This window comes from Schistocerca gregaria, chromosome 8 (assembly GCF_023897955.1).
Source record: "Schistocerca gregaria isolate iqSchGreg1 chromosome 8, iqSchGreg1.2, whole genome shotgun sequence".
In the NCBI taxonomy this organism is placed as follows: domain Eukaryota; kingdom Metazoa; phylum Arthropoda; class Insecta; order Orthoptera; family Acrididae; genus Schistocerca; species Schistocerca gregaria.
Window position 1 is genome coordinate 353,558,165 of NC_064927.1, and position 22,840 is coordinate 353,581,004.

At 46.9% G+C, this 22,840-nt stretch overlaps 1 protein-coding gene across 1 annotated transcript in view; it reads left to right on the plus strand.

The window, feature by feature from the left end:
• The window catches only part of LOC126284307 (RYamide receptor-like), a 1,455,467-nt gene that overhangs the window by 955,879 nt on the left and 476,748 nt on the right, over positions 1-22,840 (plus strand). The window lies entirely within an intron of this gene.

Here is a 22,840-nt window from a genome sequence, read left to right on the forward strand (position 1 = left end):
GTCCGCATGTATCCCGTGCCACCCAACGTGCTCTAGAAGGTGTAAGTCAACTACCTTGGCCAGCAAGATCTCCGGATCTGTCCCCCATTGAAAATGTTTGGGACTGGATGAAGCGTCGTCTCACGCGGTCTGCACGTCCAGCACGAACGCTGGTCCAACTGAGGCGCCAGGTGGAAATGGCATGGCAAGCTGTTCCACAGGACTACATCCAGCATCTCTACGACCGTCTCCATGGGAGAATAGCAGCCTGCATTGCTGCGAAAGGTGGAAATACACTGTACTAGTGCCGACATTGTGCATGCTCTGTTGCCTGTGTCTATGTGCCTGTGGTTCTGTCAGTGTGATCATGTGATGTATCTGACCCCAGGAAAGTGTCAATAAAGTTTCCCCTTCCTGGGACAATGAATTCACGGTGTTCTTATTTCAATTTCCAGGAGTGTATTATACTAGAACTGACATGTGATTACATTTTCACTCAATTTGGGTGCATAGATCCTCGGAAATCAGTACCCAGAACAACCACCTCTGGCCTTGATACGCCTCGGCATTGAGTCAAACAGAGCTTGGATGGCGTGCACAGGTACAGCAGCCCATGCAGCTTCAACACGATACCACAGTTCATCAAGAGTAGTGACTGTCGTATTGAGACAAGCTGGTTGCTCGGCCACCATTGACCAGAAGTTTTCAGTTAATGAGGGATCTGGAGAATGTGCTGGCTAAGGCAGCGGTCGAACATTTTTCTGTATCCAGAAAGGCCCATACAGGACCTGCAACATGCGGTCGTGCATTATGTTGTTGAAACATAGGGTTTTTGCAGGAATCGAATGAAGGGTAGAGGCACGAGTCGTAACACATCTGAAATGTAACGTCCACTGTTCAAAGTACCATCAATGTGAACAAGATGTGACCGAGACGTGTAACCAATGGCACCTCATAGCATCATGCCGGGTGATACGACAGTATGGCAATGACGAATACACGCTTCCAATGCGCGTTCATCGCAGATGCGACCATCATGATGAACCTGGATTCAGCCGAAAAAATGACGTTTTTTCATTCGTGCACCCAGGTTCTTCGTTGAGTACATCATCGCAGGCTCTCCTGTCTATGCAGCAGCGTCAAGAGTAGCCGCAGCCATGGTCTCCGAGCTGATAGACCATGCTGCTGCAAATGTCGTCGAACTGTTCGTGCAGATGGTTGTTGTCTTCCAAACGTCCCCATCTGTTGACTCAGGGATCGAGACGTGGCTGTACGATCCGTTACAGCCATGCGGATAAGATGCCTGTCATCTCGACTGCTAGTGATACGAGGCCGTTGGGATCCAGCACGGCGTTCCGTATTACCCTCCTGAACCCACCGAGTCCAAATTCTGCTAACAGTCATTGGATCTCGACCAACACGAGCAGCAAAGTCGCGATACGATAACCACAATCGCGACAGGCTACAATCCGACCTTTATCAACGTCGGAAACGTGATGGTACGCGTTTCTCCTCCTTACACGAGACATCACAACAACGTTTCACCAGGCAACGGCGGTCAACTGCTCGTCTTCGTATGAGAAATCGGTCGGAAACTTTCCTCATGTCAGCACGTTGCATGTGTCACCACCGGCGCCACCCTTGTGTGAATGCTCTGAAAAGCTAATCATTTGGATATCACAGCATCTTCTTCCTGTCGGTTAAAGTCCGCGCCTGTAGCTCGTCATCTTCGTGGTGTAGCAATTTTAATGACCAGTAGTGTATTTCGTGTTACATGTGATTTATACGAGAAAAATAGTAACTTCAAGTGATTATAAAACGAAATGTTGAAGATAATGTGAAATTTGTCGAATACGAGTATTTCCCAATAGCTCTGACTTGACAAAATTATGATAGCGAAGATTTAACGTCTTCTGCATGGTGTCCCTCTCTCCTGAGTGTAGATTCAGAGTTGCAGCATATAAGTTCCATTCCTTTTACCAAACTTCCATTAATCGTATGAAGTAAATGTAATTAGAATTATATTAATACCTTCAGCCGCTAATGGGCGTTGTGTTGAGTGGTACTTAAGATAGGTAAATAAATTAGTGAAACCAATGTGAAGTAGAAATTAGAAAATAAATGAAAAACTTAGTTTAGTTTAGGAGAGTTACACACTGGCAAACAAAGGGCAGAGCAGCAGCGGCAACATCCAGCACTTGGAAATCATCACATTCAGGAGAAGCCATCTCCGTCCCCACATAAGCGGAAGCTCTCTATTCGGCCGTCAGGGCATCGCCCGACCGGCTCATGTGTTTCTCAATTGTCACAAGTGATCAAAGGCCCTCACCTACATTCCAAGAGCCTATGACCGACGTTAAGAAGATTCTGCGAGAAGCTTTTCAACGTGACAGAAGAGGCAGTGACCGTGAAGTCGCTCACCTCCTGTGAACCGAAGTAAATAAATACGTGAGATGCAGTGGGCCCGACAGTAGTTTTCAGTTCAGTTTCGGTGCTGAAGACCGTCATGCAGGAAGAGACTACATCTTACACATAAGCACCACGTCCGTCGCTGTAATGGAATAGCAAGCAGCAGCCTCGCTGCCAGAAGATATTTGAAGACTGGTTTTTAGGTACCCAGGTGACTCGTGAGGGACGAGACGGCCTCAAATCAGCAGTCACCTGTGAGCTGGTGATGAAGATCTGACAGCCGAAGACTGGCAAGCTGGAGTCCGTTGTTCAAGTCCGGGGACACTGGCCTTCCCCCACCGTGTCGCTCCATCAGCCGACGCACAACACTGAAACACGCGGCCGCATAGAGAAGAGAAACACTGGGACGCCACCATCCGATTCGTGACTTCGTTCTCAATAATTAAACGGGCCACCTCACGATGTGCGTCTCCAGTCAACTGGGTGAAACAGGAACACGAGATACACACCGCCAGGTGTAACCAGACGCCGCCGCTCACGCACCGGAAGCCCTCAACTGCGAAGACTGAAAACAATGTCAACACAATTGATGCCATGTTGTGGCTAGACCGTCGTTTACCATTAACAAGGATTGCAGAGGTTACGAGTATATCCTACGAATCAGCTGAAGACATTGCACGAAATGTACTAGGATACAGAGAAGTTGCAGCAAAATGAGTGCCCCTTGTGATCACTGACGAGCAGAAGGCACGACGTGTGATGGAGTGTCAGCAATGAAAGCGAAGGCATCAGCGAGAAGCTGATCTTTTTTTTTTTTTTAACAAAACTATCACGTTCGACAAATCCTGGTTTCATCATTATGGCTCAGAGGCAAAATAGGACTTTGTTCAGTGGAAACACTCTTCAAGTCTAAGATCCAAAAATGCCAAAGTTAAACCAAGTGCAAGAAAAGTTATGCATCTTGACTTCTTTGATAAGCAATGCATTGTATAAATATTGATGAGCATCTTCCTGTTCCTGTGAATTGCTATTGGGACGCATTGAAGGGGCCATTAAGGAGGAAAACTGCAAGAAAAAATCTTTCTCAGATAGGATGGATTCTTCATCAGGGTAACGCAGCAGTTCATCGCACCGTCAAGATTCAAAAGACAATCAATGAATTAGACACTGAAGTGATGCCACATCCGCCTTATTCACCTGACCTGGCGCCGTATGTGTTCCATATATTTCCTGAAGTGAAACAAAAGCTCCGGGGTCGTCATTTCCGGAGTTATCGAGAGCTGAACAATTAAATTTTGAGTGTATCTAACAGTGGTTTGAACATTGTACTGAGCGCTGCACAAGTTGTATCGTTGTATTGTGTACGGGGGAGATTACCTTGAAGGTCTGTAATGGAATTTGAATGAAACTGAGCAGCATTTTCCAGTAAATAAATACACTGAAGAGCCAAAGAATCTGGTACACCTTCCTAACATCGTGTAGAGCCCCAGCGAGCATGCAGAAGTGCCGTAACACGACCTGGCATAGACTCGACTAATGTCTGAAGTGGTGCTGGAGGGAACTGACTCCATGAATTCCACAGGGCTGTCGATAAATCCGTAAGAGTACGAGGGGGTGGAGACCTCTTCTGAACAGCATGTTGCAAGGCATCCCAGATATGCACAGTGATGTTCACGTCTGGGGAGATTGGTGGCCAACGGAAGTGTTTCAGCTCAGACGAGTGATTCTGGATACATTCTGTAGCAGTTCTGGACGTGTGGGGCGTCGCATTGTCCTGCTGGAACTGCGCAAGTCCGCCGCAATGCACAATGGACTTGAATGGATACAGGTTATCAGACACAATGCTTACGTACGTGTCATCCGTCAGAGTCGTATCTAGACTTATCAGGGGTCCCATATCACTCCAACTCCACGCGCCCCACACCATTACTGAGCCCCCACCAGCTTCCACATATCACTGCTAACATGGAGGGTCCATGAATTCATGAGGTTGACTCCACATCCGTACACGTCCATCCGCTCCAAACAGTTTCAAATGAGACTCGTACGACCAGGCAACATGTTTCCAGTCATCGACAATCACATGTTTGCTGTTGACGGGCCCAGACGAGGCGCAAAGCTTTGTGTCGTGCAGTCATCAAGGTTATACGAGTGGGCCTTCGGCTCCGAAAGCCCATATCAGTGATGTTTCGTTATATGGTTCGCATGCTGACATTTGTTGATGACCCAGCACTGAAACATGCAGCAGTCTGCAGAAGGGTTGCACTTCTGTCAAGTTGAAGGATTCTGTTCAGTCGCCGTTGGTCCTGTTCTTGCAGTAACTTTTTCCGGCCACAGCGATGTTGGAGATTTGGTGTTTCTATCGGATTCCTCATATTCACGGTACACTCGTGAAATGGTCGTACGGGAAAATCCCTACTTCATTGTTACCTCGGAGATGCTGTGTTCCAACGCTCGTGCTCCGTCTATAACACCACGTTCAAAACTCACTTAAATCTTGATAACCGGTCATTGCAGCAGCAGTTACCGATCTAACAACTGCACCAGGCGCTTGTTGTCTTATATAGGCGTTGACAACCGCAGCGCAGTGTTCTGCCGGATTACGTATCTCTGTATTTGAATACACATGCCTATACCAGTCTCTTTGGCGCTTCAGTGAACTTCCGGCTATTTTTGACACTCCCTTTTAAATGAAATGTTATAACTTCATGCCAAATCGTAATTTCAACTTACACTCTTGATTTTAGCGAGAACTAGTTTACATACTGGGCTACCGCAGCACGTTTCAGACGCAGAGAAAGTTTCAGCTTTGCGAGGTTCTTAACGGCTACCTCACAATTCTCTGAGGTCAGGGATTCCGGGGATAATGGATAAATGCCGCTCGCTCTTTGGCACAGCATACTTTGAGTTGCTTGTAGGCAGTCTGTTCCCATGTCCTGGGTAGATTGTACATTATTAATAGTTTCTTATTTGTACACTAATTTTTCTTGTCGTCTGTCTTTTGAGTGGTTTGACGCTGCCCTGCACGAATTCCTCTCCTGTGCCAACGAAGTTACTCCCTGAAGCCTTAACAGGTGTCCTATCATCATGTCCGTTCCTCTTTTTCCATGTATTCTGTCCTTGCCGACTTTAGGGATAACCTCATCATTCTTTACCTTATCAGTCCACCTAATTGTGAACATTATTCTGTAGCACCACATCTCAACTGCTTCGATTTCCTTCTTTTTCGGTTTTCCCGCAGTCTATATCTTACTACGATACATGCTGCGCTCAGAAATGTATTTCTGAGGTTAAGGCCTATGTTTCATACCAGTAGACTTCTCTCGGCCAGGAATCCCTTTTTCATCAGCGCTGGCCTGCATTTTATGTCATCTCATCGTTGCTCCGTCCAACATGGAATATTTTGCTACCAGGATAGTAGAATTCCTTGACTTCATCCGCAAATCTTACGTTAAGTTTCTCACTGTTCTCATTTCTGTTGCTTTTCATTACTTTCATCTTTCTTCGATTTACTTACAGTCCACGTACTGTACTCATTAGACTGTTCGTTCCATTCAGCAGATGCTGTAACTAATCTTCATTTTCAATGAGAGTAGGAATGTCATCGGCGAATCTTACCATTGCTGTCCTTCCACCTTGAATATTAATTCCACTCTTGAAACTTTCTTTTTTTTAGGTCATTGTTTCTTCGATGTACAGATTGGAAAGTAGGTTAGAAAGAATACATCCCTGTCCTTCACCCCTTTTAATCAAAGCACTGTTTATTACCCATCTTTCCCTATAGATTACATCTACTTTTCTCAGAACTTCAAATACCTTGCACCATTTTAGAATGTCGAACACTTATTCCAGGTCTACAAATGCTATGAACGAGCTTGATTTTTCATCAGTCTTACTTCTGTTATCGACAGAAACGTCAGAACTGCCTCTGTGGTGCCTCCTTTCCTAAACCCAAACTGATCGTTCTGGTAAACACGCTGTACGCAGTCTTGTACAAACTGATGTAAGTCATAGAGCGTCTTAAAACCAACTAACATACTATATTTCAGTTACAATCTTTCTAATTTCCCACTGTCGTAACAATTTCCGATGACGTAATCAGCCGACACCCATTTTCTCGCGATCGCAAATTTCTGCGAATTCGTCTAGTGGTTCTTTTCTGTGGTATCGTTGCAGATTACGCTGGATAGACGGTGGCTGTGATTCCGTCTCTCACGGTGATCATGAAACACAAATCATAGTGACAGAAATCTTTCTTATGTTAAACAAGTTGAACCTGTAACTCAGGGAAGGAAAACAAATAGAATTAGCTGCACTGTCTGGCTTTTGCCCACTATATTGCAATGCTTTCAGAAGCTCTGAAAAAGGTAATTGTCCAAATAAGTCTTTTGGAAAAACAGCAAACAAATCTGATCTCAAAATTTCAGCTGAAAAAAAATTCATGGAAAATATAAAAAGTGTATTAGAATACGTAGAAACACAAACAGGTGAACTAGAGCGAGTCAGTAAATTTAAACATTTTGGAGAAACTATACACCAGAATGGACTATAGAAACTTGCAGTAGGTGTAAGATTTAGTAGCATGGAAATGGCATATGCTATGAGAAAAAAATATCGACAAGAAAAGCATATCTAGAAAAAGATACCTTAAGCACTATAGCATAGTGTTAAGATCAGAATATTGATATGGATGTAAACGTTTAACAAAGAGCTATACACTGAAGTAACTAAAGTCTTGGAATAACGATATGAACATGTACAGATGTCGATAGTATCGCGTACACAACATATAAAATGGGCTATAGCAGCTGACGACTGACGCAAGAGCCTTTCCTGACAGCCTGACATGGCATACAGCGCCCCATCTTGTCTCGTGATCCTATTCGGTTGGGTCCTATACGATTAGAGAACCGAGACCTTGTCCCCAATTCCCCAATTCAGTTGGTAAGAGCTGATGGTAGGATTCGAATGTGGCGCAGACCTCACGAAGCCATGGACACAAAGCACTGTGCCAGCTGATGGTGGCTCCATAATGGTGTAAGGTGAAGTGGATCAGGTCCTCTGGTCCAACTGAACGGATCATTGACTGTAAATCGTCATATTCAGCTACTTCGAAATCATTTTAGCCATTCATGCATTTCATGTGCCCAAACAACAATGGAATTTTTGTGACTGACAACGGGGTATATCATCGGGTCAAAATTGTTTGCGTTTGGTTTGAAGAACATTTTGGAAAATTCATATGAATGATTTGGCCATCTATGGAACATTTATAGGACACAATCGAGAGGTCATTTCGTGCATAAATTCTGACCGGCAACACTTTCGTAACCGGCCGTTGTGGCCAAGCGGTTCTAGGCTCTTCAGTCTGGATACGCGCTGCTGGTACCGTCGCAGGTTCGAATCCTGCCTCGGGCATGGATGTGTGGGACGTTCTTAGGTTAGTCATGTTTAAGTAGTTCTAAGTCTTGGGGACTAATGACCTCAGATGTTTAGTGCTTATAGCCATTTGAACACTTTCGCAGTTATGGGCGGCTCAGTACTTCTGCAGGGGACTTCCAATGACTTGCTGAGTCCATGCTACGTCGAGTTACTGTTCTAAGCTGGGCAAAAGGAGGTCCGACACGATATTAGGAAGTATCCCGTAAAGTTTGTCGTCAAAGTGTAAGCTGGGAAGAACAGAGATCCCCAGAAGATGGATTTTTAGAAAATAAACAAGCAATACATAATACGAATGTTGCCACAGTGAGAAGTAATTAGATCTAGAAAATTACAGAAAAAATAAGAAATAATGGCAAAGCAAAAAAAATCTTCTTTTTATACCTGTACCGGAAGAGTGAGAACGGGCTAACGAAACTGATATTCCTGTATATTTGGAGAAAGAAATTAAGCGTGGGTTTTAGAAAGAATGATCGAAAATTACAGAAAGGAACCGTTTTAAAAATAAATTACTGAAGTTAGAAGGGATTAATGGAAACAGAAAGAATAAGTTGGGAAGAACATCCGCAGAGAGAGGAAGAGACCGCATGGAAGGTCAGGATGTACAGGAAAACTAGGAAGCAATAGAGCAAGACACTGAGGTTGTAACGTGATCCTAGTTGGTCATTATGAAAATAGAAAAGTACAAATAAAAATTTTCCTTTAGTTACCCCGTAAGGATGTAGCGGGATAATATGTCTCACCTTTTAGACTTCATGACACTCTGAACTACATCGCAGTCTGCCTTTCTGGAAAAACCGAGGCAACAACACACCGCCAGCGAGTTGCTGACAACATCCTAAGGCTTACCTTACGCGCGCCAATCAAGATGCGGCGCACAGCGGTCAGTGAAAGGGTAAGGATTTACTTGGAGAGCGGCAGTGGCCGAGGGACATCGTTAGTAACCGCGTCCGTTCCTCCGGGATACGGCAGTAATTTCAGACGCTATCGATCCAGTCCATTAGGAGCGGTGCAGCCGCAACATTGCTACTGTGCTACAGACTCCAAGCGCCGACAAACACTTTCTTGTATGTCGCTCTACCTGCTTTCAGAGGTGGTTCGACACTCCCCCCCCCCCCCCCCTCCCTCACCGCCTAGTAGCAACACAAGCGCTACCTGGGAGGCCGCCGGCTCACTGCTCTACCTCTCGGGAGAAAAGTAAGCATGAGCAGTTTTCACTTAGAAATACTTATACTGCCGACAGTTAAATGTATATTCTACTGGCATTTACAAACCATTCAATATAATATAACACTGACTCGAAATTGTAATCATTTTGTGTAATGGCGACAGAGCCCTGTGTCTGGCGAACAGCTCGTAAAAAAAATGCATGTTTAATGACAGCAGTGAAATAAGCGAGCGTGTTACCACGACAAAAAAGGGAAAATACACTACATCAAAAACTATGACAAGCTGTAAACTGTGCAGTAGATCTAAACCTAACAACATACACAGTAGCGTCGTCTGGGGAAGAAAATAAACGAATAAACCCACTGAAAACAGCACAAAAAGTGCCCAAAGCGGGTGAAAACAAAACAACAAAAACTGTCTTGCATAAGGTGGAATTCCTCTTCAGTTTCTTTGACATTGTGTGTATTTTCCAACATCTGAAAAATACTGCAGTCGTAATTCAACTTTGGTTCGCCACATCTTACATATTACACTCTAAGACAAAAAAAGGCACACAACGAAGGAATTATATGAATGGGGCTCAAATCGGTAGATAACAACAACTCCACCACTCAAATGTTCACATTAGCCCACTCTCTGCGCTACTTTCCTATTCATAACGATTCCTACTCCCGTTACACCGTTTTCTGCTGCTTTTGATACTACCGTACACTCAGCTGACCAGAAATCCTTGTCTTCTTTCCATTTCACATGACGAACTAAAAAAAATGTTCAAATGTGTGTGAGAACTTATGAGACTTAACTGCTAAGGTCATCAGTCCCAAAGCTTACACACTACTTAACCTAAATTATCCTAAGGACAAACACACACACACACACACACACACACACACATGCCCGAGGGAGGACTCAAATCTCCGCCGGGACCAGTCGCACAGTCAACGACTGCAGCGCTTTAGACCGCACGCCTATTCACTGACTCCATTATACCTACACTCCTGGAAATGGAAAAAAGAACACATTGACACCGGTATGTCAGACCCACCATACTTGCTCCGGACACTGCGAGAGGGCTGTACAAGCAATGATCACACGCACGGCACAGCGGACACACCAGGAACCGCGGTGTTGGCCGTCGAATGGCGCTAGCTGCGCAGCATTTGTGCACCGCCGCCGTCAGTGTCAGCAAGTTTGCCGTGGCATACGGAGCTCCATCGCAGTCTTTAACATTGGTAGCATGCCGCGACAGCGTGGACGTGAACCGTATGTGCAGTTGACGGACTTTGAGCGAGGGCGTATAGTGGGCATGCGGGAGGCCGGGTGGACGTACCGCCGAATTGCTCAACACGTGGGGCGTGAGGTCTCCACAGTACATCGATGTTGTCGCCAGTGGTCAGCGGAAGGTGCACGTGCCCGTCGACCTGGGACCGGACCGCAGCGACGCACGGATGCACGCCAAGACCGTAGGATCCTACGCAGTGCCGTAGGGGACCGCACCGCCACTTCCCAGCAAATTAGGGACACTGTTGCTCCTGGGGTATCGGCGAGGACCATTCGCAACCGTCTCCATGAAGCTGGGCTACGGTCCCGCACACCGTTAGGCCGTCTTCCGCTCACGCCCCAACATCGTGCAGCCCGCCTCCAGTGGTGTCGCGACAGCCGTGAATGGAGGGACGAATGGAGACGTGTCGTCTTCAGCGATGAGAGTCGCTTCTGCCTTGGTGCCAATGATGGTCGTATGCGTGTTTGGCGCCGTGCAGGTGAGTGCCACAATCAGGACTGCATACGACCGAAGCACACAGGGCCAACACCCGGCATCATGGTGTGGGGAGCGATCTCCTACACTGGCCGTACACCTCTTGTGATCGTCGAGGGGACACTGAATAGTGCACAGTACATCCAAACCGTCATCGAACCCATCGTTCTACTATTCCTAGACCGGCAAGGGAACTTGCTGTTCCAACAGGACAATGCACGTCCGCATGTATCCCGTGCCAGCCAACGTGCTCTAGAAGGTCTAAGTCAACTACCCTGGCCAGCAAGATCTCCGGATCTGTCCCCCATTGAGCATGTTTGAGACTGGATGAAGCGTCGTCTCACGCGGTCTACACGTCCAACACGAACGCTGGTCCAACTGAGGCGCCAGGTGGAAATGGCATGGCAAGCCGTTCCACAGGACTACATCCAGCATCTCTACGATCGTCTCCATGGGAGAATAGCAGCCTGCATTGCTGCGAAAGGTGGATATACACTGTACTAGTGCCGACACTGTGCATGCTCTGTTGCCTGTGTCTATGTGCCTGTGGTTCTGTCAGTGTGATAATGTGATGTATCTGACCCCAGGAATGTGTCAATAAAGTTTCCCCTTCCTGGGACAATGAATTCACGGTGTTCTTATTTCAATTTCCAGGAGTGTATATTGAGTCTTTGCATTTCCCCTTTCAGATTTTCTAGTTTCCCTGTCACATTCCAACTTTTGATATTCCAAGCTCTGACACTGAGAACGTTATCCTTTCGTTGGTTATTCAGTCTCTTTCTGATAGCCACCTCCCCCTTGACAGTCCCCTCCCAGAGATCAGAATGGGGTACTAGCCCGGAATCTTTTGCGAATGGAAACATCGTCATGACACTTACAGTTACAGACCACATGTATTGTGGATACACATTGTGTGTGCTAAATGCAGTGGTTTACATTGTCTTCTGCATACTCATGTTGTTAATCATTGCAAATTTAAACGTGCACGGCTCGTGTTTGTGCCGTTTATTGCTTGACATCTTGTCTTCGCGGTACTGCCGTCCCGTTTCTTATTCGACTTATGGCGTCGCTAAGTTGCTGGCTTGCCTGACCGTGAGTGGTAGCAGCAGCGCTTATCGATAAGAGCACTGTCGTACTATCTTTGGAGCGACCGCTAGTATTTCTGGATCGTCGTGTATTGTGAGTTGAGTCGGGACGGAGCAGCAGTGAGATCAGGACAGCCGTGACTCGCCTGATCGTTGACGACACACATGATTTGAGTGGGGACGACCTTGGTTGGTCATTCGGTAGGTCTTCTCATCGGTCGACGTGTATGTGGCCGCCGACCGCTTCTGAGTTCTCCATATGTGTCGACTTGTGATTGGTCCTTGTTGTTCCACAGTCACTGGTTTTAGTATTGTTCGAGTTGTTGTAGAAGTACATTCGTGGAACCGTGTGTAGCTTGTGTGGTTTTGACTGAGCAGCTATTTTAATGCTGTCTGTGTGCAGCATGTAGTCGGTCGGTTGGGAAAGAGCAGGGAAGAAGTCTCCGAAGTGTGAGGTCAGGCCGGCACCGCTGACGGCGTGCATGCGCAGTCGAATTGTATGAGGTGCTAGCTGCGAGAGCTACAAGTTCGTTGCCCACTGAACATGGACACTGAAGTTGAGTGATCAGTTAACCTGTTATGAAGCGTCAACTGCTGTGACATCTCTTCATTCATTGCCAGTTGTTGCTTCCAGGGCCTTTCCGGCTAGCAGCAAGTTCTGCTGTATTCGAGTCGGCGAAATTTTGCGCTGGCTTCCTGTATGGTATTTAACTATTAAATTGGTTGTTACTTATCAGCGAAGTGCACCAGCGGTATTTTCTGCCTTGTGGCCGTTAACGCCCCAGTAACCTGCCCTGGTCATTAGTGCAGTTTTATGGCAGTGTGTTTTTCCTCGCCATGTTGATGCTGTCTGGCGTGGTCTGTAGTTCGATAGCCTTTTAGTTGTTAGTTCATATTTTATTCTTAGAGTCGTTATTTTGCCTTGGTTATATTTAGACGCCAATTTTGAAGACATAGTGCTGCTGGCTGATACATTCCGTTGTAGTGCTTGGTCGGGTGGAAGGGAATTGATTAGGTTGTTCATTGTCCCTTCAGCCGTCCCTAGGTCGGGTTGCCATCTAATTATTTAACTTTTCTCTTGGCTGCCTGTCTCACCTCACCTTATGTTAGAGCCATCTCCTCAGGCCGACCCTTGGAACACTTCTGAGCACCACTGTTCAAGGCCTTCAGTCGTCTATTAATTTAGTTTGTTTTAATTTTAAATTGAAATGTAAAGACTGATTTGTATAAATACTAAATTTGGAAAGTTTGTTCTATCTGAAATTCTTGTTGTCCAGGCCTTAAGCCCTGAGTTGTTCAATGTCCAGTGTGTGCCCTTCAGCCGAGCTTTTAGGTGAAATATTTTTAAGATAAGGCCTTCAGCTGTATTAAATTAAAATTTTGAGATTCATTTGTTTAAAACGATTTTTTTTTAAATTGCTCTATCTGAAATCCTTTTTATCCTGGCCCTAAGCCTTGAGTTGTTCAATGTCTTGTGTGTGGTCTTCAGTATTTTTACTAAGATGGTATCTTAGATGGGACAGAAACAACAGATACCATCGGTGACCAAGCAGCTCGTTAGAATGATATGAACACCTTTAGCTGCTTACAGGTTTTGACATACGTCAACGGGGACAGATGAAAATGTGTGCCCCGACCGGGACTCGAACCTGGGATCTCCTACTTACAAGGCAGACGCTCTATCCATTTTATTATAAAAAAAAGAAAAAGAAAACAAATACTCCGATTATACTAGTTTCTCCTTCCAGTAAACGAGAATTAGTCTCCTTCGTCTTGATGGCGAAGAAGCAATCTTTTGGAACAAAAGAAAAGTTTCTCAAAGCCAAAATCAAATTTCATTTTCCTTTACGAAGAAATTATGAGGAAGACATAAGGAAAAGTTTTATTTTTTTATTTTTTTTAATATATAAAAAGTCGTCATGCGACTTGTAGTTAAAGACCAGTTCTTACAGGAGCGCCTGAAGTGTCTCCGCCTACAGCAGGCCAGCTCGTCCAAACGTGTCTTCTCAATGCGTAGGCGTGGGTTCTGGGTAGTACTGTTTTCAGCTTCTCAGGGCTTGGACGTTCCAGCTACGAAGTGGGTCATCGAAGGTGTTCCGTAAGAAATTGGAAAAGTATTGCTTATAGCGTGGGTTGCGTATCAGGACGCAGTGTCGTTCGTTGAGATAAGTCCAATATCCTAGCGTAGACTTGTCGCCAGAAGTAAAAAGATATCGGATCGTGTGGCCACAGATCCAGTTCACAGAGTGAGTTTTGGTGGAGGGGAAGAAAGTCTTATCGGCGTACAAAATCATGTGGACGTCGATCTGAGCTGGTGTCTGTCGATTAAGAAACGAGTGGGTGCAGAGGGATAAATCGGCGAGATGGATGCGTGCAGACGATCTCGGTTAACTTGTTTGCCATTCATGGTGATGTACCACGCTGATTGAACGTCTGATTCGAGAAAACGCGCATGGATCGCCTTCCTGAACTCCAGGAAAAATCGTTGGATGTAATAAAAAGGGGTTGGAATGGTCGATACCAGTACTGGGGCGGAGAAGGAGGCTAGTAAGGCTCTGCGGGCAACGATGCCAAAGTTTTAATTGGGAGCTGACGTAAAGTGCCTTGACACGAGTCGGCACGTGGATGAGTCCCACCCCGCCACGACCTCGTGGCAGTGCAAGGGATTCATATTGCACCTTGAATAACATCCCGAGCTGACGAAGGAGCCGAAAGCCATCAACAGTCGTCGGGCCAGGAGATTTGGGACTGGTAGTACTTGAGCCACGTGTGGTATACGGGAAGCATGATACATGTTCACGTATTGCGCTCGTTGGATAGCGTCGAGAGCTCGTAGCCGGTGATCTGCGAGATTTGCTCTGATTGTCTGCAGCAATCGTCTACAATTGATAGTCGCTGAGCGGCGCAGATCTGCTGCGGAATCAAGTCCAAGAGATCGTATGGTGGCGGCGACACTAAGGGGGGCAGCGCGTGTCTCCGGCAAGCCCTCACCAATGAGCAGGACCTTGGATTTTGACACGTTGAGGCAGCTCCCCGACGCTTCGCCGTAAGTCGCCACCCATGTTAGTGCTGCTCGTACTTCATCTTCACTGCGCAGATATAGTACTATGTCGTCTGGGTAGGCTGTACAAGAAAAACGGTGGCTATGCACAGTAATACCTTCCAAATGTTGGCGCATGCCCTGGAGCAGGGGTTCCAAGGCGAAAGCATACAAAATCGTGGAAAGAGGGCAGCCTTGTCGTAAAGATCGTGCGATGACCAGGGGCGGTGTGAGGCGACCATTGTACATGAGTTTAGAGGTTTCACTACTCAACAGGCGCATAACCACTGTGACAATACCGCCTGGAAAGCCCATATGCTGAAAATCGTCCGTAAATAGAAGTGGTCAACACGGTCGGAAGCCTGGCTAAACTCCAGTGAAGCCAAGGCGCCAGGGAGACTTTGATAACGCGCCAATGCTATCATGTCTCTGTAACGGCAAAGGGCCGTACGGATGTTGTTGTCGCGTCCGAGGGAAGTCTGGTCGCAGGATGTGAGTAACGCGCGACCCTCTTGAGTCGCGATGCCAATACGCGTGTGAATATTTTCATGTCACTGTTGAGCAAAGTAATTGGTCGATAGTCCTGGATCCTCGATAATCCTTGCGGTTTATGTACGGGGATAATGATGCCATCTAGGAAGGCGCTTGCGACCACTGTCATCGGTGACATCAGCTCTTGTGCGATTGCCGTCCACGTGGAAGCTAACAAATAGTGAAAACTTTTATAAAATTCGATGGGTATACCGTCAGGTCCAGGAGATCTGTTATCGGAACCCGCCTTGATAGCATCTACCACTTCATCTGTGGTTACGTTGTCTTGGAGGTCATGCACTGCATCCTCCGGAAGAGTGTTCGTAGTAAGCTGAGCGACTTCTGAGATCAGTGCTGCAGAATGCGGTACGGCTGCGTATATCCCTGCAAAGTGAGCATGGAGAGCACGACCGATGCTTTGTTGGGTGTCGTGCCGGCGCCCTTCCACATCAGTGAGTACTTGGATCAGAGCTCGTCGTCGTCGTTGTCGTTCCTGAAGGAGGTGGTACATCGACTGACGTTCTTGAAAGATAAGATTAGAAGTACTAGAACGGACTACAGTTCCTTCCAAGTGACGCCGCATGATCAAGGAGATCTGCGCCTTCGTGCGATGGACCATCGACTGTCGGGCTGGCGAGAAAGGCATCGTCGCACAGTCACGTAGTATGGTGTAGTAGAAGTGCAGAGTATTAGTTTGTCACGCCTTAAATTCCTTCCCGTAACTCATCAATGTCTTCCTGAGGGTCGGCTTTGCACAGGAGAGCCTCCATGATAAGGTGGAGTCATAGGCTTCTCGACGATGGCGGCAGCGTGCCCACGCTTCTTCGACCATACGGCGACAGTCTGAGGAGGTCAGGTGAGCGACATTGAGTTTCCACAGACCACGACTATGCCACACTCGCTGTCGGGCGAGAGTGACGTCACAGAGATACGCGTCATGGTCTGAAAAGGCCAAAGGCCAGACTTTCGCATGACATGTGCCGTCAGCAATGGATCGAGTAACGTAGATGCGATCTATGCGGCTTGAGGAGTGAGAGGTGTAGAATGTATAGCCCGGTTGAATTCCGTGGAGCTTCTTCCATGTGTCAAAAAGTCGTAGACGGTCGATGACTACTGAAAGAGAGGCACAAGGTGAATGTCGCGGGAGTTGGTCCGCGCGCTCTTGTGTCGAGTTAAAATCCCCACCGAGTACCAAATCGTCCTGCGGACCTGTGAAGAGGGGTGTGACGCTTTCGGCAAAAAAAGTTTGTCGGTCATGACGGCGGCCGCTTCCGGACGGAGTGTAGATATTAATAAACGCACGCCGAACAGTGTGAGGACCATACTTCGCGCAGTGGGGATGTACATTACGTCCTGTGCAGGGAGTCCGTCGCGTAGCAGGATGGCGACGCCGCTACCGGTGTCGGATGCGGGAGAAACATGTGCGTTGTATCCGGTGGGAACTAGGAAGTCAGTCACAAACACTTCTTGTAGGAGTGCTCTATCAACATCCGCAGAGTATATAGTGTCTCGAAACATGGCCAGTTTATTGGGGCCACGACTGGTGGCAAGATACATCGTGGCGATACGATATTGCTGTGGACGGCCATCCTCAGTAGTTGCCGAACGTGCGGTAGAAGTAGCCGGCAGGTGGAGACCCGCCGGTGGTGCGGCAGTGGTGATAATTACTGGCGGGCCGCCAGCCCCAGAGTCGCCGAGGTGGACTCCTGTGCAGACACGCTGGCAGTCTGTCCCACTTCTTCTTCGACGTCATCGGCCCAGGAAGTTGGCGATGTGGACATGAGACGGTCACGTACTTCCGGAACGGGTGTTGTGGATTCCGCAACATGAGTGGCAGGGGGACCGCCGTCATCATTCGTTGACAACGGCGAGGACACGTCCCAGGCTGGGAGAGGAGGCGTCACAGGAGGGGCGCCTGTTGCTGCGACATCGCTTGACTGGACACAATGTGGGAGATCACCGTCAGACATCAAGTCGACATCTCGCGGGGCCGTCTGAGAAAGGGCGTCATCGGAAGGTGTTCGTTTCCTGTGTTTGAGAGGCGACCGCTCTTTTCTGATGTGGCCTTCTTAATCCGAATGTGGTCGCCCGTCGACTGATGCCGAACGTGTCTGGACAGAGGAAGACGTCGGCACGATACCGAGGTCGACGTCCACGGATCCAACAGGAACATCGGTTTCGGTCTGCACCCTGGACGGTACTGAAGCGAGTACTGGGGGGGACGCCTTGCTGGTGTCGTCGGCGCGTTGTGCTTCGGCGGGTGGCGTTGACGATGCTGCTGGTGCAATCGAGATTGGTACGATGGGGTCCTGTGCAACCTTGCCGTAGGTGATGGGTAAGAACGTGACCGTCGAAGCCTGGGTTTCTTCACGTAATGGCGTCTGTATTAAACGGCGGTGTAAACATTCGGAAAGTACATGTCCCTCCTGGCCACATCCTGCGCACGTTCGTGGCTGTCCATCGTACTTGACGATGGCCCTCACATAGCCAATCAGCACGTACGATGGGACATGTTTCGTCAGCTCAATTTTTATTTGCCGGACGCCGTTTAATACGGGGTAGGTGGTAAATGTTAGACACTTCTCCGCGGCGTGACCCAAGACGGTGCCATATGGTTGTAAAGCGGCAATGACCACATCGTGAGGCACCTCGAACGGCAGCTCAAACACCCGCAATTTTCGGACACGAATCCATCATGGGCGACTGTCACAGCACACATATGGCCATCAGAGTGTTTAAATTTTAGTCCGCTGGCATGACGGTTAGTTATGTCAGTGCAAATTTCCTCCGTCGACATCTTGATGTAGACAACACTTCCAGTGATGGAGAAATGTATGCCGATTACGGCCAGGGGGTTCAAACGTAGATCCTCTCGTATGAACTGTTCGACTTCGAAATCTCTGGGTCGTGGATGTTCGGCCTGAAACGTTACTTTGATCGTTGCACGGCGGTACGAGTGCGCCATGGAGTACGTTAGTACTGGACTCGATGGACACAAACACCGCGACGCGGAAGTAAACACCACCGAGGGCGGAGCGTCGGCAGCTCCGCACGCTAACACGGCTGTGAGCCGACTGATCCATCTGAGCCACCGAGGACACAGAGGATAGCGCGAGTGCAGGGATTTATCTCTGGCACGCCTCCCGCCAAACCCACATTCTCAACGTATTGTCCCGCACTACATTCGTAGGGTCCCCGCCCATTATACTCATTACTCCCGGCGTGTTGCCGATTCCCGTAAGAGTTCGGGCACTGTTTGTGCATTCGCACAGAAGAAGAAGATAGTCAAGTGGCTGGTGAGCCTTAACTATATATTTTTACTAAGATGTTCTTTCGGCTGCAGTGCTGGTGTCGTACGTAGAATTTCTGGGGTGCACCTACTCTCCCCGTTTCCTCTTCTAGCTACCCTACGTCCCGACGGCCGCGGTGGTCTAGCGGTTCTAGGCGCTCAGTCCGGAACCGCGCGACTGCTACGGTCGCAGGTTCGAATCCAGCCTCGGGCATGGATGTGTGTGATGTCCTTAGGTTAGTTAGGTTTAAGTAGTTCTAAGTTCTAGGGGACTGATGACCACAGAAGTTTAGTCCCATAGTGCTCAGAGCCATTTGAGCCCTACGTCCCTTTTCTCTCTTTGTTGCATGTTGTCCCTTTTTTCCTCCACTGGATTTTGTTGTTCCTTCCTTGATTTCTGCCCTCCTAGATCGTGAGACCGATAACCTTTCTGTCTGGTCCCTCCCTTCCCCCCCCCCCCCCAAATCAACAAACCGAAGCCTTCTTTAGTCATATCCATGGTGGTATTAGCCACCTGTACTACAGAGAGTGGGCGTCGAAGCTGGCCACGAATTGGCGGGACAGCCACATGAGTTACCGCCAACTTCTCTATGTGGACTGCCCGGTTAGTTATCCATAGAGTACGACACCACAGTTTCTAAAAGACGTGAATAAGAGATTGATATTTTCAACGTTGTATATCAGGGCTTCATCACATATTTTACGGTAAGGGTGAAGAACACTGGTAGGGTAATATCGCCTTGGCAGAACACCTTTCGCAGCTATTATCCTATTTATCATAACAATGTTACCTAAATTCCTATGTCACTCATATTCTTACACGTTGCAGGTTTTCTTTAACCTGCAATAGCACTGGAAATCATAACAAGAGTAAATACCTGAAAGGTTTTTTGTGAAGGCACTACTTATGCGCTTCTATTTTTCAGCTTCATCACTCTAATGATTTCTCATAAAGGTGTGCCAGCTATACTATGCCTTCCGCAAAAAACATTGCCTTTGTGTGCTGTAAGGAGTACTGCTCGCTCTGGTGTTATAATGTAGTGATATGGTACTCCTTATTCACCACTAACTTCAGGAATTTTCGAAGGTGAGAGTACTTCGTCTCTGGCAGGGGCCTCTCTTGCTTCTAAAGTCAAAAATGCCCATGATTATAATTTGAAAGTATAACGTCAGTTCATACGGTAAAAGTGATTGTTAATTCAGTTTACTTCGAGGAAAGGCGCGCGGTATTATTTACGAAATTTGAGGACGAAACAGTATAGTAGTTGTTGGTCAGTAGCTTAAGTCAATAAAACATGCTGCTGTTTAAATACTACTATAATCAGTAATTACGTGTTATACTAACGTGGAAATACAACACAGCATTGGTGACTTCAGCATGAATGTGAAATGAGCTTAACTGTTGCTACAAGGGTGTATGTATGACCTTAGGCGTTTTTAGCCAGTGTGTTAAATGCTAAAAAGATAACAAATCTTAGTGATATTGATTTCTATTGTTATTATTTCAAAATGACATTTCTGATTTTTAATAGAGGTTTCAACATTTGACAAGCATAAGAGCCATGCACTGCAGTCATATTAGGCTCAATGTTGGGTTTATTTCATTATAAAGCATGTTCTCTATGTGAGCTTCGCAACTCGAGAGTGATAGCCGAAAAGTATTTAAAATAACTTTAAAAATTTTTACCTTTCAGTTGTGCCTTATCGTGATGGCTCTCCCAGGAATCTTATCTGAGGTGAAGTGTTTTCCGATCTTCTCTGTAAAATCTGGAAACCATCCGTTGCGTGGCCAAAAAACGTTGGCGCAAGAGCGAAGGAAACACAAAACTGAATTGTTGGCACAAAAGTTACAGCCTTCCATAGCGATCGGCCACTGCTTTTATACGAAGATCTGATTCCTGTTGTGGACCAGCAAGCCTTCTTTCTTGAAATATAGTTTAAATTGTTTAGTTTAATTAGTAGACAATGAAAAGTCCATGATGGAATGTAACAATATTATGAAAAGGAAAGATGCTACTCACCATATAGCGGAGATGCTGAGTCGCCGATAGGCACAAAAAGAAGACTGTCACAAATAAAGCTATCGGCTCGTAAGGTCTTCGTCAAAAATCTAAAACAGATAACAGACACACACGCAGACGCACACACGCAGACGCACACACGCAGACGCACACACGCAGACGCACACACACAGACGCACACACGCAGACGCACACACGCAGACGCACACACGCAGACGCACACACGCAGACGCACACACGCAGACGCACATACGCAGACGCACATACGCAGACGCACATACGCAGACGAACACATGCAGACGAACACACGCAGATGCACACAGACAGACAGACAGACGTGCACACGAAGACAGACAGACGCACACACACAGACAGACAGACGCGCACACACAGACAGACAGACGCGCACACAGACAAATAGACGCACACACACACACAGACAGACAAACGCGCACACGCAGACACACAGACGCGCACACGCAGACAGACAGACGCGCACACAGACAAACAGACGCGCACACACGCAGACGCACACACGCAGACAGACAGACAGAGGCACACACACACAGAGACGCACACATGCAGACAGACAGAGGCACACACACACACACACACACACACACACACACACACACACACACACAGAGACGCACAAACGCAGACATACAGACGCACACACACAGACAGACAGACGCACGCGAACACACGCAGACGCGAACACAAACAGACACACACCGACGCTCACACACACAATGTGCACGCACACACATATAGATGCACACATATAGATGCACACACACACACACACACACACACACACACACACACACACACACACACACTAACACACACGCAAATGCAACTCACACACACATGGCTGCAGTCTAAGGCAACTGTAGCCACACTACACCATCTACAGTTGCCTTAGACGAGTGTGTGCGAGTTGCATTTGTGTCGTGTATGTCATGTGTGTCGTGTGTCGTATATTTTTGACGAAGGCCTTACGAGCCGATAGTACCATTTGTGACAGTTTGTTTGTTGTGCATCTTTGCTATATGATGAGTAGCATCTTTCCTTTTCATAATAGTGTTAGTTTAATTATTGTATCATCATGGAACGTAATTGCTGCACGTAGCGTAACCTTTCCATGATGTGGAACCGATCAACACCGCAATTAAAGTAAATTTACTCAGTAAAAAATGTGTCAAGATGGTGAGTCCTTAGATGACTGCCCTACGTAGTTTCATTCTGAATACAGTGATTTAAAGCGTTCGGAAGTTATCTCTGCGGATTTAAATCCCCTTTCCTTTTTCCAGATCTTCTTTGGCTTCAGCACCAAACTTGTTATATTACAGGATATTGTAGATTCATCTGGTAGGCCTATATATGAGTCACTCATAATGTTTTGCTAAAATTTAACTTCATTTCTCATCTCTTTATCCCCCTCAATCTACAGGTGATCTTAGTAAGTCAGTTTGGGGCAAAGAGGCATTTAATAAATCAGGTTTGGGGAAATAGTTAGCAGCTCACTGTGTCATTTTCAGCTAGAAATTCATACATTCTCTGAAATATTTTTGGTCTGCATATGTTTTACCTTACCAGGTTCTTGTGTTTTCTCCAACTTCTCCGTACTTTAGTATGATGTTTTAGTTTTGTATTGCTATCCTTTTCCATTCATTAGGTCTTAGAATAACAGAGTGAGTAAATGCACCTGGATACTGGGTTTTCATATGTCTGGTGGGGTTAAAACTTCTTATCCGCTGCTCTGGTAGTTAAGCTAACTTTTGCGTAGGTTAAGAGAGAGGAAAGGAATGTTTTCATTCCTCCTGGTCGAATCGCTATTGTGCCTAACTCGTCGGGATGCAGAAAGGGTTTTCTCTGCCGAATTTCGCTACCTGTGAGTATCCCATTTCGATTAGGGTGTTTTTCACTCGTTCCTGGGATTTTGGAAAGAGAAGCTGCTCACACAGGTGCCGACTCCATGGGGCCTGAGGGGGCTCGAGCCCCCTCAAAAACTCATTTTATGCGTCGGAGCCCCCCCCCCCCCAATAATATAAGAAAATTGTTAGTTATACTATGCCTTGTACAATCACAAAACTATATTGGAATTTTTTATTTTCT